The 15,000-nt window shown below is 47.6% G+C and overlaps 1 protein-coding gene across 1 annotated transcript in view; it reads right to left on the bottom strand.

Moving 5' to 3' along the window:
* Positions 1-15,000, bottom strand: part of LOC125031054 (protein sickie-like) — a 737,157-nt gene that overhangs the window by 625,755 nt on the left and 96,402 nt on the right. The window lies entirely within an intron of this gene.

Below are 15,000 nucleotides of genomic sequence, written 5' to 3'. Positions count from 1 at the left end.
ATGGATGGATGGATGGATGGATGGATTGATGGATTGATGGATGGATAGATTGATTGATTGATTGATTGATTGATTGATTGATTGATTGACTGATTGATTGATGGATGGATGAATGAATGTTGGTAGTTAAGTAGATATACATACATGCATGCCTGAATGTCAGTACATCAGACATGCGTTGTAAGATCGACAGCATTAAGACAAAATTACCTAAGCAACAATGCCGAAGAGAAGATAACTCCGGACAAAACAAAAACAAAAAAAACACGAGAAAGAAACACAAGAAAGCAGAAAAAACAACAAGAAGTAGGAGAACACAAATCACACCATCAGAAACAAAAGCTTGACTTGGCCGCCCGAGCGAGACGCACTCATCAGCCTTTGGAAAAACAGAAACCTTGAAAGCTGTCCAAACAATAGGCCATTCTTGTACACAACCGCGTCCGTCTTTGTGTAGGTTAGACGCAACACTGACGAGGGGAAAAACTTCGATACAGTAAGGTATTATACTTGTCTATGTGCATAAATCTTCTTTTTTTTTCCCCCTCTCCTTGTGGCGTCCTGATTTCTTTTCTGTAGATTCCGCGATTTTTGTGGGGAATTATGATGGCGAAAAGAATAGAGGGAAAAGAATCTAAGAGAGAAAAAAAAAAAAAAATGTAAAGCTGATAAACGTGAAAACGTCCTTTTCAGTTCGAAATAATTCTTTAGACTAAGATTTTTTTTTTTTTTTTTAGAATAGGGAATTCACCAAGATAAAATCGATTGGGAATGGGCAAAAAAAAGTGTTGGAAAGAGGGGGGGGGGGTAAGAAGGACAGCACTAATGGCGACGGAGGACGGAATGACGACCGCCAGTCCGGGGCTGTCGTTCCTTCGGTCTCTCCCGGTCGCCCCGTCGGTGCCAAACACTCGAGACGTTTCCCGCGTGTCAAAAGATTCGATCTCTTCTTTGTCTCGGGTCTCGCGTCCGCTTCCTGCTTTCTCTTGAATACCTTCGCTTCTCTTTTCTGACGGCATGTCTGTTTGATTGTTATGGTGTCTTTCGGTTTCATTCTCTCACTCCCTTAATCCCCTCGTGCTCGCACTCTTCCTCGCACTCTTACTCTCACTCTTACTCTCACTCACCCTTACCCTTAACTTTACTCTTACCCTTAGCCTAACCCTCACCTTCACACTCCTTACCCTCACTTTCCCTCTCCCTCTCCCCCTCCCTCTCTCTCTCTCTCCAGCATCCCTCATTATCAGGCAGCAACACGTCACGATTTCCTTTACCAGTGCACATCCCACTCGACAAAGTTCATACATGTGCTCCGGGGTTCACACACGCCACTCTCTCCCGGGATGACACGACGGTTGAGCTCATTAGCAGATTATAGGAGCGATACATGAGCTAATGTAGGTTAGGCTAATAATGAGGATTTTCCACTACTGCGACCCCAGGTATCCATGTTTCTGTATTTATGTGTATGTGTGTGTGTGTGTGTGTGTGAGAAAGAGAGAGAGAGAGAGAGAGAGAGAGAGAGAGAGAGAGAGAGAGAGAGAGAGAGAGAGAGAGAGAGAGAGAGAGAGAGAGAGGAGGGGAGGCGGAGAACAAAAGGAAAACAATTGGGAAAAGCGTGCACAAACACGAAAAAAGTCACTTCGGACTGAGAGCTAAGACAGCTCCCAATCACCAGACTTGTCACTATCCTCTATCCCCCCCCTTCCCCCCCACCTCTAACCCCTGCCGCCCCTCACTCAAGTCAATGAGCTGACAAAAACTTCCCTCGCCACATCCCATCTCCCCTCACCTTCTGCTTTAATCCCCTCACTTGAATTATTTTCCCATCAAGCCCTAGTTACGCCCGTTTCGTTTCTTACACACAAGCCTCGCGGGCAGACGGGCGGTGATTCTTGTCCGCTCCAGCGAATCAAAACTAAACTAACAAACATCTATATGGAGATTTTTTTTTTCTTCGATAACATATTTTAAATTTTCGTCTTCTTGTTAGGAGAGGGAGGAGGGGGTAAAAGAAAGGAGAGAGAGGGGGGGGGGGGGAGAAGGGACGTAAACATCATCTGCCTCAAAACTTGTCTAGGTTTCTACGCAAAAAGAAGCTGTATCAAACAAACGTCTAAAAGTCGATGAATTAATGAGTTTTCAACTCGAAGTCCACGCCGGAGAAGCGAGGAAATGAGACGGAAGAAACAAAAATCGGAGATATACTACTTCAATTTGAGCATCCGATGTCCGAAGCTTTCTAAAACGCTTCGGAATCGACTCGTATTTCCCCGCTTTTTTTCTGGGTGATTTTCCCGTCGAACAGACCGATTTGGATTTAATTTTCGTTTAGAAGTGGTGGCAATCTCATTATCGCTTGTTATCACTTTCTTGTATCAAAGAGGAACGAATGTGTTTTGTCGCAAGTTGCTAGCGCCTTGTGGGAAGAATGTGTTGATTATAATTATCGCAAATCAATTGCCAATTATTAGTTATGAAAAATTCCATGGACAGTGTATTCATTATTATCTTTTTTCCTTCCATTATGTGTTATCGCCCTACACCCTCTATCCCTTTCCTCTTCCTTCTCTTCGTGCTCTCTTTCTCTAAAATCTGTTGATATTCACTTCGATTGCTTCACTTCTAAGATGGTATTATCTGTAAGCTCGTCATCAACTATTGTCGACAGCCATCTCTCCATCTCTCCCTTTATATCCTTTTTTTTTCATAATACGCGTTCTTTCCTTCTTAATCTCTCCCCCACCCCATCTCTCTCTCTCTCTCTCTAACTCTCTCTCTCTCTCTCTCTCTCTCTCTCTCTCTCTCTCTCTCTCTCTCTCTCTCTCTCTCTCTCTCTCTCTCTCTCTCTCTCTCTCTCTCTCTCTCTTCCTTTCCCTCTTCCTCTCCCGCTTCCTCCCCTCTTCCTCTTCCTCTCCTTCTCCCTCTCCTTCTCCCTCTCCCTCTGCCTTCTTACTCTTACTCCCACTCTATCTCCTATTCTTCTCTTCTCTCTCGCTATCCCCTCTCTCTCTCCCCTCCTTCCTTTCTTCCTTTCCATCTTCTCAAGTTCCACTTTCCCCCTTCCCCCCCCCCCCCCGCTAGTCTCCCCTCGTACGTCACATCAAGACAAACTTAATTCCAACTCCGCCTGAGGACACGTGACTCATCTCCCGTCTTGCTTACATTGCCAGCTACTCCCACTCCCACTCCCACTCCCACTCCCTCTCCCTCTCCCTCTCCCTCTCCCACTCCCACTCCCACTCCCTCTCCCTCTCCCACTCCCACTCCCACTCCCACTCCCTCTCCCACTCCCACTCCCTCTCCCTCTCCCTCTCCCTCTCCCACTCCCTCTCCCACTCCCTCTCCCACTCCCACTCCCTCTCCCACTCCCACTCCCTCTCCCACTCCCACTACCTGTGCGGCGCCGATGTGATTTGTCTCCTTGGTGTTTCTCTTTTTTTTCTGGATTCATCGCCGTCTGTTTCCTCTCCCTCTTTACTTCTTCTTTCATTCACTCTCTGGTTGTTGATTATTCTCGATCTTTTTTTTCTCTCCCTCCACCAACCTCAAATCCTTCCCTTCTATTCTTCGTCCTTCATTCTGTTTTTACCCTTTCATTTTTCTCCGCCTCTCTCACTCCTTTTCCCCCTTTTCTCCTCTCCTCCTCCATCTTTCCCTTCATCCTCTCGCTCACTCTCCCTCCCTCCTTTCCTCTTTCCTCCTTCCTTCATCTCTCCCTCTTTCATCCTTCCTTCCTTTCTTCATTCATCTCTCTCTCTCTCTCTCTCTCTCTCTCTCTCTCCTCTCCTCTCTCTCTTCTCTCTCCTCTCCCCCTCTCCTCTCCCTCTCCTCTTCCTCTCCTCTCCTCTCCTTCTTCCTTCCCCTACCCTATCCCTTTCCCCCTTTCCCTTTATCTTATCCCTACCCCTATCCCTACCCCTTCCCCTTCCCTCCCTCCCCTTTCTCCCCCTCCTTTTTTTTTCCCCCCCTCTCTCCCCCTCTCCCTCTCTCTCCCTCTCTTCCCCCCTCCCTGCTCCCCTTCCTAATCACACCCCGCTACACGGGACCCTTCCCCCCAAAGAAATGAATTTTATGAAGGACCCGTTTTGGAGGTTTGGCGAGAGGTTGGGGAGGAGGAAAGAAAGGAGAAGGAGGAGGAGGAGGAGGAGGAGGAGGAGGAGGAGGAGAGGTTTTTGGAGGAGAGGAAGGGGGAAGTCTAGGGGATGTTAGGAGGATATGAGGTTTGTCTAGGAGGATGTCTAGGAGGAGGAGGTTGAAGGGAGGTGGCGTGACAGGAAAAGAGGTTAGGGGGGAAGGATTTAAAAGGGGAAAAAGGTGGGAGGAAAAATAAATGAGGAAAAGGTGGAGATGGGGGGTGGGGGGAAAGCGGGGAAAGAGGATGGAAGGAGAAGGGGAAAAAGGGGGGAGGAGGAGGATAGGAGGAGAAGGGAGGTGGAAGGGCGGGAAGGGAGGGGAGGAGGGGAGGAGGAGGAGGGGAGGGGAGGGGGGTGGGGGGAGGAGGAGGAGAAAACGGGAGGGGGGAGAGAAGGAAGGAGGAGGGGAGGAGAAGGAGGGGGGAGGAGGAGGAGGAGGAGCGAGGAGGGGAGGGGAGGAGGAGGAGGAGGAAGGAGGAGGAGGAGAAAAGGAGGAGGATGAGAAGGAGGAGGTGGTGATGTGATGGATGAGGAGGAGGAGGGAGGAGAAGAGGAGGGGGAAAGAGGAGGAGGTGGAGAAGTAGAGGTGGAGGAGGAGGAGGGGGGGAGAGAAGAAGAAGAAGAAGAGAGAAAGGGGAGGAGGAGGAGGAGGAGGAGGAGGAGGAGGAGGAGAGAGGAAAGGGAGAGGGGGGAGGTTTTGAGGAGGAAGTGGAGGAGGGGAAGAAGAAAAAGAAGTAGAAGAAGGAGGAGATAAGGAAGAGTAGGAGAAGGAGGAAAAGGAGGAGAGAGAAAACAAATGAAGGACGAAAAGAGGGGAAAAGATGCGGAGAAACCAAAAAAAAGGAAAAAAGAAAAAGGGGAAAAAGAGAAAGAGAAGAGGAAGCAGAATCCGGAGAGAGAGCCGAAGGACATTACAGCGAGCAAGAAAGATGGGGCCCGCGGAGCTAGGTAGGTAACTAAAAACGAATTTTATGGCATATCGTAATTCAGCAGAAGCTTGCTTTTGTCCGCGATGAAAAAGAGGAGCAGTGGAGTCTCTAAACACGAGGGGGGTGAGGGGGGGGGTAAAGCGCCGGGATATTGTCGTGTTTGCTTTGAGCACAGTACATATTTGGGTACTTATGTGTTTATGCTATGTGCAGGTGTGTGCATTTATTATCTTCATGATTATTATCATTATAATCATTATATACATACAAAAAAATATATTTATATTTATTTTTAAAATATATATAAAATATATATATATATTTAAAGGGATATATATTGTAATAATATGAAATATAATATAATTATATATATTTATATATATAATTATATACCATTATATATTTTATAATGTGAATATATACGTAAACATTTCATATATATATATATATTATATATATATATATATTTTACAAAACCCCTTTAATTATAAAATTATATACATAGTGCATATAGGAAGTGTGGTGCATAATACGCGTGGTGTGATCTAATCCTACGAGGATTATATAAAAGCCTACGAACCGAAGTCTCCGCCCATGCCCCGCCCCCCCCCTCCTCCCGCAATGCACCCTCAGATTATTGGGTGTGACGGGCGAGCCGCGGGTGTGGTGGGTGGTGGGCGCCAGAAGGGAGGGGAAGGGGAGGACGGAGGAGGGAGAAGGGGAGGAGGATGGAGGAGGCGAAAAAGAGGGGAGAAGAGGAAAGAAGAGATGGGGGAGAAGGAGGATGGAAGAAGATAGAGGAATAGGAGGAAAAGGGGTAGGGAGGAGGAGGAGGAGGAGGAGGAGGAGAAGGAAGAGGGAGAGGAGGAGAGAGGAGAGAAAAGGGAGGAGGAAGAAGAGAGGAGGGGGGAGGAGAAAAAGGAAGAGGGAGAGGAAAGGGGGGGGAAGGAAGAGGGAGAGGAGGAGGAGATTAGAAAGGGGGAGGAGGAGGAGGGGAGGAGGGAGGAGGGGAGGAGGGAGGGGAAGGGGGAGGAGGTGGGATAGTGGGGAAGGACGGCAAGAGTGGAGGAGGAGAAGGAGTGTTTGGAGGAGGATGGGAGGAGGAAGGAAGAGTTGGAGAGCAGGAGAGGTAGTGGAGGAGGAGGAGGATAGGAGTGGAGGAGAGCGGGAATGGTAGTGGAGGAGCGTTGTGGAAGTGGTTTTTACAAGGCAGTAGGGTTGAGGATCAGGTGGAAGGTTAAGGCGGTGGATGAAGTGGTGTTAGACTGTGGATGGAGGAGGATGGAGTCGTAGGAGTGAGTGAGTGGATGGGAGGACAGTGGGTCACGTTTGGATGAGGTTATTGTATTCAGGATAGTGTTGAGGAGTGGACGGAGGTGCTCACTAGAATAGGGATTGAGTGAAGTGCGAGGAGGAGGAGAGAGGTAAAGGAGGGGAGGATGGGAGGGGGAAAGGATGAGGGTGGGAAGGCGGCAAGGATGGAGTGGGTTAAGGTCCGTGGGAGTGGAGGAGAGGGTGGGGAAGGTGGTGGAGGGATAGATGGTCCGTGCTAGCGTGTGTGAGTGATCTTTGGAGGTGATGGTGGGCGGTGGAGGGATGGAGGGAGAAGTTGTAAGGTAGGGTGGAGTGGTAGTGGAGGCGTAGGAGAGTGGAGGGAGGGGAGACGTAAAGGAGGTGTTAGGGGGGAGCAACGAGGAGTGGGGGAAAGGAGGTATGCTGGAGGAGGGACAGGGGAGGAGAGTGGTAGGTAGGTGTGGAGTAGAGAGGAGGGAGAGTATGTGGTAGGAGGTGGGAGGGAGGTGGGTGGTGGGAGAGGAGGTGGGTGGAGGAGGACAAGGACCTCAAGGAATAGGGAGGCGTTAGGAGGAGGATGTGGAGGAGGAGGTAGGAAGGAAGGGAGGAGAGAAATGAGGAGATTAGGTGGTGGAAGGGAGGAGTGGGAAGGAGGAGGAGGAGAAGGATGGCAGGAGGGGAGGGGAAGGAGGAAGGGGAGGTGGGGTCAGGAGACGAAGGAGGGGAGAGGAGTAGGAGGAAAGGAGAAGAGGAGGAGAGGAGGGAGGGGAGGGCAGGAGGAGGAAGAGGAGGAGGAGGAGGTGGGTATGGATCGGAGAAGGAGGGAGGAGAAGAGGATTGGAGGGAGAAAGGGACGGAGGAGGAGGAGGAGTAGGGGAGGGAGGAGGAAGGGAGGAGACAAGGAATTGGAGGACAGAGATGGGTAGGAGGATAGGGGAGGAGGGGAGGAGGGAGTCGACGGGAGGAGGAGAGGGGAGGAGGAGGAGGAGAGGAAGGACAGGGAGGGAGGATGGCAGGATGCGAGGAAGGAGGAGTGGAGAGTAGAGGAGGAGGCATGGAAGGAGAGGGGGAGAGAGGGCAGGGAGAGGAGGGTTGGAGGCAAAGAGAGAGGAGGATGAGGAGGGTTGAAGGCAAGGAGGGAGGTGAAGGGAGGCAAGGAGGGGAGGGGGAGGGGAGGAAGGCAAGGAGGAGTGGAGGAGGGAGGAGGAGCGAAGGTTAGGAGAGAGAGGGGAGGAGGAAGGAGGAGGACGGAGGGAGTGTCGAGGAAGTGAGGAGAGGTGGAGGAGTGGAGGTGGGGGAGATGAGCGCTGGACAGGAGGGGGATGGGGTGGGAGGGTGAGGAGGCAAGGAGAGGGAGGAGGAGGGAGGGAGGAAGGGAAGGAGGTGGAGGTGGAATGGAAAGGTCAAGGAGGAGGAGGGAGGGAGGAGGAGTGAGGGGGAGGAGGATAGCGGAGGTAGGGGGGAGGGAGGAGAGGAGGAGGAGATAGAGGTGGAGGGGGAGGGAGAGGGAGGGGGGAGAGGAAGGAGGTAGTGGGGAGGGGGTAGGAGGAGGATGGAAGGGGAGGAGGAGGGAGGAGAGGAAGGGAAAGGGGGTCGTGGAGGAGCGTTGGAGGATACTAGGAGGTGGGTGGTACGGAGGGTTGGAGGAGGGAGGCTAGGCGTAGAGGAGGTAGGGAGATAGGACGGAGGGATGGGGAGGTGGAGTAGAGGTGTGGCGAGGCGGGAGGAGATTCGATTCCAAGCAGGTGAGGAGAGGTAGGAGGAGGAGAGGAGGAGGAAGAAAGTAAGTAGAGTCGTCGAGGAGGATGGGGGGGGCTGGGTCCTGTCATGGGCTCATCTGTTATCTGATCCTGTGTGAATTCAAGCGCTGGATTCATTTATTTAACCCCGTTTTGTTCGATATTGTTAATTGTGGTTTTGGTTTTCGCTTGTTGTTGGCTTTTGTGGGTTTTTGTGTGGTGTGGGTGATTGCTGTTTATTGTTGTTTTTGTCGAAATATGGCCCCATAATAGCTGTTATATTTAAGACTATTATATACTCATTAGCGCTCTATTGTGATCACTGCCATCATATCAATTATGTCGATTTGTTTATCGACATTATCGCTATTAGCATCGGATTTATCATGATGGTAAATGCACGCTAAAATAGTAATTCCGTTATAAGCTACCATATGTGCGATGAACATTACATATTAGCTTTAGTTTTGTTTTCGGCAGACTTCGCTCTAAATATGAAAATAAAAGTTGTTTTCATGAGGCGATCAGAAGGTAGTAGGTAGGAGTACAGTTAGAGGTCCCGATTCCAGTAGTAGATGGCGCCGCGATTCCAGTATAGTAATATAATTTTTTACACCGCCAATGGAAAATTAGATTAACTTTGGGGGAAAGAAAAAAGGAAAAGAGAAAAAAAAAGGGAAAAAAAAAAAAGGGGAAAAGGAAAAAAAAAAAAAACAAAGAAAAAACAGGGCTAAATTAGGAAGGAACGTCTTTGAAATGCTATTTGCAGCCTTATACTCTCCAAGCGTTATTATTGCGTATCTGATCATATTTTGTTTTTCCTTGTTCTTCCTTTCCCTTCTGCATCTCTCTGTCTCTGTCTATCTGTCTGTCTGGCTGTCTGTCTGTCAGTCTGTCTATCTATCTATCTATCTGTCTGTCTATCTGTCTATCTGTCTGTCTGCCTGTCTCTCTTCCTCTCTCTCTCTCTCTCTCCAGTTCTTTCTCTCTCTTATTTCCCTTCCCATTTCTCCCTGCATATCCCCTCCTCTCTATTCCTCTTTCTGCCCCCAGCCTCCCTCCCCCCACTCCACATCCCCCTCCCCCCACACGAGGAGCGTGAGTCAGCCATCTTCCCTCGGAGGATATGAGACGAAATGAGGCGATTCGTGTCCCATCTCTGGGGGGCAATAATAAAAATGGGGGCCCCTGAGGACGCCCCGCATTCTTCGTGGTTTGTGAGTGCTTGAAAAATTTCGGGGGGGAGCTTGAAAAAAAGAAACTCTTGATATGTTTCTTTTGCTTTTGTTGTAACAGCCCTGGTGATGTTACTTCCCTCGGTAGGTTATGGTATCCAAGTGTGAATTCAAATCACATGTTTGCGCATAAGTGAAAATGATATTGCAAGCTTGTGTGTTTCAAATCGACCTTCTTTTCCTCATTTTCTCTTTTCCGTTTTCCCTTTTTCTACTTCCTCCTCCACCTCCCCTCCCTTCCGCTATCAGTCTTTCCCCTCCGCTACCAAAAATCACTACCCCATACACCTGCCTCCCTCCTTCCCTCTCCCTACTTCCATCCCCTTCTTCCATCCCCTTCCTCCGCTTCTTACCTCTATCCCCTCTTCTAGCGGCCGCCACCGTACAATGGGTTTTGGTTTTTGCGGTTGCCTTGGGCTGAATTTTGTAATTGTAAGATTTTTGGTTCCAAAATTTTGTTGGTCAAATTATTCTAAATTTTTGTTCCTCCTTTTTTTTAAGCATATTGGATATTTTTCACTTCGCGGAGCCAATTTATGAAAAAAATGGATACAAACTGATATGATTAGGAAAATGTGACCCTATCTTTCATCAAGAGAAAAATTCACTTTCTCGCCCCCCCCTCTCAATTTGTTTTGGGATATTATCTTGCAACTTCTCGCATTCCCTTCTCTGTCTCTCTCTCTCTTTCTCTCATCTGGTCATCACCACCCTCTTCTGCCTCATTCCTGGTCTCTCCTCTTTATCCTCTTCTCTTTCCTCCCTCTCCCCTCTTCCTTCTTCAGCGCCCTTCTACCCTCGCCCTCCCTTCCGGCGCGGAGGGAGGCGAGGGAGGGGTGGCGCCATCTGTGTCGCTCCCCTTTGCTTTTGCTTCAGTTTTTTTGAGTCGTATTTATTTCTCTTCAAAATCTCCCTTTTCCCTCTCTCTCCTTTTTTTAAATCTCCCTCTCTTACCTCTCCTTCTCTCTCTCTCTCTCTCTCTCTCTCTCTCTCCTCCTCTCTCTCTCTCTCTCTCTCTTCTCTCTCTCTCTCTCCCTCTCTCTCTTATCTCTCTCTCTCTCTCTTTCTCTTTCCTCTCTTCTCTCTTCGCCTCTCTCTCTCTCTCTCCTCTCTCTCTCTCTCTCCTCTCTCTTCCTCTTTCTACTCTCTCTTTCTCTTTTTACTCTACTCTCTCTCTCTCTACTCTACTCTCTACTCTCTTTATACTCTCTCTCTCTCTCTCTCTCTCTCTCTCTCTCTCTCTCTCTCTCTCTCTCTCTCTCTCTCTCTCTCTCTCTCTCTCTCTCTTTCTCTCTTTCCTCCTTTTTCTTCTTCATCTTATTATCCTTTTTCTTCTTCTCCTTCCTCTTCTTTTTCTTCTTCATCTTGCTCTCCTGCTCCTTCTCCATTTCCCTCCCTTTCCTCTCCCCCTTCTTTTCCTCTCCCCCCTCCCCTTCCCCGTTCCCTTCCTCCCTCCCCTTCCTTTGCCCTTCCTCTCCCTCTCACTCTTCCTCTTCTTCCCCCTTCCCCCATTGGTCCTCCTGCACCTCCTCCTCCACTTCCCCCCCCCCCCTCTCTTTCTCTCCCTCCCCCGCTTATTCTCCCTCTTCTCTCTCTTCCACTCCTGTTGCCATTCCAGCTATTTACTCTTCCACCCATTTACGTCCTGAGCAATATCCCCCCCACAAATGAAAAAAAAAAAAAAAAAAATCATAGAAAAATATATGACAGATTAAAAAAAAAGGGAACTTTTGAAAAGAGTCTCGCCGTTCTCTCTTACGCCTAAGGCCCAAGTTGCTCTTCTGATTGGCCATTTGGATGCGAATTGGAGCTTTATGATGGTGGCCAGTGCTCCTCGGCGACCTGCGTGGCTGATGGGGGCCGACGGCGCTTCTCAGTCCATAACCCTGAGAGGATTTAAACATTACTCTAACCCTTCTGTGTTTTTTCCTTGGCTTCTCTCGGCTTCCAGATAGCGGGGGCTTTGTTGTGATGATCGTGATAATCTATCTGGACTTTTTTTTACTGTTTATAGAGTTATCTACTTATCTTAGATGATATCAAGTTCTAAAAAATACACGGACGAAAACACACACACACACACACACACACACACACACACACACACACACACACACACACACACACACAACACACACACACACACACACACACACACAAAACACACACAACACAACAACACAACACACACACACACAAACACACACAAACACACACACACACAACACACACACACACACCACACAAACACACACAAACACACACACACACTCAGTCACACAACATAACGTGTGTGTATGTGTGCCCGATATGTGTAAATATATATATATACATATAAATATATACATGTGTGTGTGTGTGTGTGTGTGTGTGTGTGTGTGTGTGTGCGCGCGCGCTATATATGTGTGTATGTACACACACACACACACACACACACACACCACACAACACACACAAAACACACCACACACACACACACCACCACCACTCACACACACACATGTGTATATATATATATATATATGTACATATATTATATATATATATTAATATATATATATATATTTAATATATATATATATACATACACACACACACACAGACAAACAAAAAGAAAACCGGTATCAAAGAGCATCAATAGGTCTACAAGCAAACAGACTGTTTATTGCCCCATGGTACTATTATGACAAGAGGAAAACAAGTAATCAATACAAGGGTACGAAATGCGGCCTCCCCCTCCCCCCCCTCTCTCACAACAGCTGTTCCTGGGTAAAGGGGACAATACATTCTGTGGAAGTTGTCTATGCTCCCAAGTCGCTATGTAATTATTCATTTAAATATATTCAATATTTATTTATTTTTAAAATTAAAATTTTTACTGAATTTTCCGTTTAGAAATTGGTTTTTTTTTCAAGTAAAAGCGATATGGGTTTAGACGCGATAAAGAAACAAAGAAACAGACATACAACCACGAAAATTAGAGATAAAACCCCGGGGGAGAGAGAAAGGGGAGAGAGGAGAGAGAGAGAGAGGAGAGAGAAGATTGGGAGAGATGAGAGAGGGAGGAGGAGTGTGTGAGTGAGAGAGGAGAGAGAGTGAGGAGAGAGAGGAGAAGGAGAGGGGGGAGAGAGAGAGGGGGGAGAGTCGCTATGAATTATTTATTAAATACATCTAGATGAATTAGAAAGAGGAGAAGAGAGAAGAGAGAGAGAGAGATGAGAGAGAGAGAGAGAGAGAGAGAGCAGATGAGAGAGAGAGAGAGAAGGAGAGAGAGAGAGGAGATGAGGAGAGAGAGAGAGGAGAATAGAGAGAGAGAGAGAGAGGAGAGAGAGAGAGAGATGAGAGAGATAGAGAGATAGAGAGAGAGAGAGAGAGAGAGAGAGAGAGATGAGGGAGAGAGAGATGAGAGAGCACAACGCTCTTGCTCTATTTGCATACACCCTTGCTACAGTTTATTTTCTTAACATTTGTGTCGAAAGAAGTGCAGATTCAAATTAGAAACGCCCTTTTCTTGAGCAAAACTTTTGGGATCATAACAAGAGCACCTTACCACTAGCCTCTGACGTCACACGATCCTGGCTGTACACGCTTACCTAGAAAAGAAGACAAGGAAATGTTAGCTTGCAAATAAACTTTTAGAATTTGTTGATAACATTAAATGAATTACAAAAAGTGTACGAGTTATGCTTTGGGATTATGAGGGGAGAAATAATTGGGAGTGAAAAGAGCGTGAAAGCTAGAGAGGGAGAGAAGAGAGAGAGAGAGAGAGAGAGAGAGAGAGAGAGAGAGAGAGAGAGAGAGAGAGAGAGAGAGAGAGAGAGAGAGAGGAGAGAGAGAGAGAGAGGGAGTGAGTGAGAGAGAGAGAAGCAGACAGACCGAAAGACAGACAAACGCACAGGTAGAGAGACAGAGAAGAAACACTTAATAAGTTTGTGTAATGCAAAGGCTTCAGCAAGGTAATCACACAGCCTGGTGATGCATGCTAGTAATCTCAACTCCTTCACCTGCTGAAAAATACGCCCTTCCGAGCTGTTAATTAATTATATCAATTAGGCAAAACAAAATGCAAATAAAAAAAAACATAATCCTTAAATAACCGAGGATATCCAATAGCAATTGTGCTGCCCCTTCTTCCTCACCTCCCCTCCCACCCCCTCCCGTTCCCTCTTCCCCTCTCGCCCCTCTTCCCCTCACCCTCCCTCTGCCGCCCCCTCTCCTGGAAGGGGAAGAGGGACAATTTATGGTGTAATTTCGAAATGATAATGGCGTCTCGACGAACCTCTAATTACAACGCTTACGACTTTCGTGTACGCAATTAAGAGCGTTCGTAAGCAGGTGTATGCGCGCCTCTAGGTGAATCAGGTTTGCACATGCGGGCTCACCTTTTACATATTTCTGAACCAAAAATAGAGAGAGAAAAAAAAAGGAGGATGGAGGGTGACACTTTTCCGAAAAAAAATTAAATCAGTTTACCCAATCACACCTCGTAGGCCTAACGCTTATGGCCTAATTGCAAAAGAATTCCCCGGGTTCTGCAAGAGATGATTCAAGGGGAAGACGGGGAAGGGAGGGGGGGGGGGGTTATGATGATTACCACACGCCCATCGAATCCGAGCGCCGTTAGCTAAACGCCGCAATCACACTGACGAGGCAACGCTATACTGTAAATCAGCGGGAAGGGGTAATGAGCGAGCCGGTAAAGGCCGATGTAACTAACTGCCGAAACAATGAGTGGACGATCGAGAGGCTGTCTCGTGAACTGCGATGTGGTACGTGTATTATGCACGAGGAGACGATGAGTTTTCTCCCTGCCTTTATGTCTGTCTGTCTATCTGTCTGTCTGTCTGTCTGTCTGTCTGTCTGTCTGTCTGTCTGTCTGTCTGTCTGTCTCTCTGTCTGTCTGTCTGTCTGTCATATCTATATATCTATCTGCCTCTCTCTCTCTCTCTCTCTCTCTCTCTCTCTCTCTCTCTCTCTCTCTCTCTCTCTCTCTCACACACACACACACACACACACACACACACACACACACACACACACACACACACACACACACACACTTTCGTAAAGTCCAGCATCTAACCTCTACGGCAACCGGTGTCAAATCTGAACACAGGCATCTTGTGGAGGATCACCATCCCGAGAGCATCTAAAGTCAGACTCTGCATCAGTCAAGGATTTTATGGCGCGTGATATCAACCAGGCACCTCGAGATATGAATAATCTTGATCCTCGCTGATTTCGCCGATTATTTCTCGAAAAAAAGGAAGAAAAAAGGTATAGAAAATATCGAGCTCTTTATAAATCAAAGTTCCCGAAGGATATTGCTTTGAAATAACAGACAATTTTAAGCTTTATAAAACAAAAGGTAAAGCACAGGAACACTATCGGTATCTTTCATCGCACAAGCCTTCGTTAAGCCAAGACCCGCGCAGTTTGGCTTCCTCTGTCTTTAGAGTATAATCCCCAACCTCCTAAAAATGCGAAAAGAAAGAGAAAGAAAGAAAAGAGAGAGAAAAAAAAAAGACAAGAGAACCGAGAGAAGGAAATGTAGAATAAAATCCCCGAACTAATTGGCTCCTTGGCGCTAACTCCTGCCGAGTAATTTACATACTAATGAAAAGTCAAACAGTGAGTGTATCTGAAGGAAGACCTCTTTGCGAGTCTT

The sequence above is a fragment of the Penaeus chinensis genome, chromosome 12 (genome assembly GCF_019202785.1).
Source record: "Penaeus chinensis breed Huanghai No. 1 chromosome 12, ASM1920278v2, whole genome shotgun sequence".
Lineage (NCBI taxonomy): Eukaryota > Metazoa > Arthropoda > Malacostraca > Decapoda > Penaeidae > Penaeus > Penaeus chinensis.
Note: the sequence above shows the minus strand (reverse complement) of the source record. Positions and strands in the feature narration are given on the sequence as shown.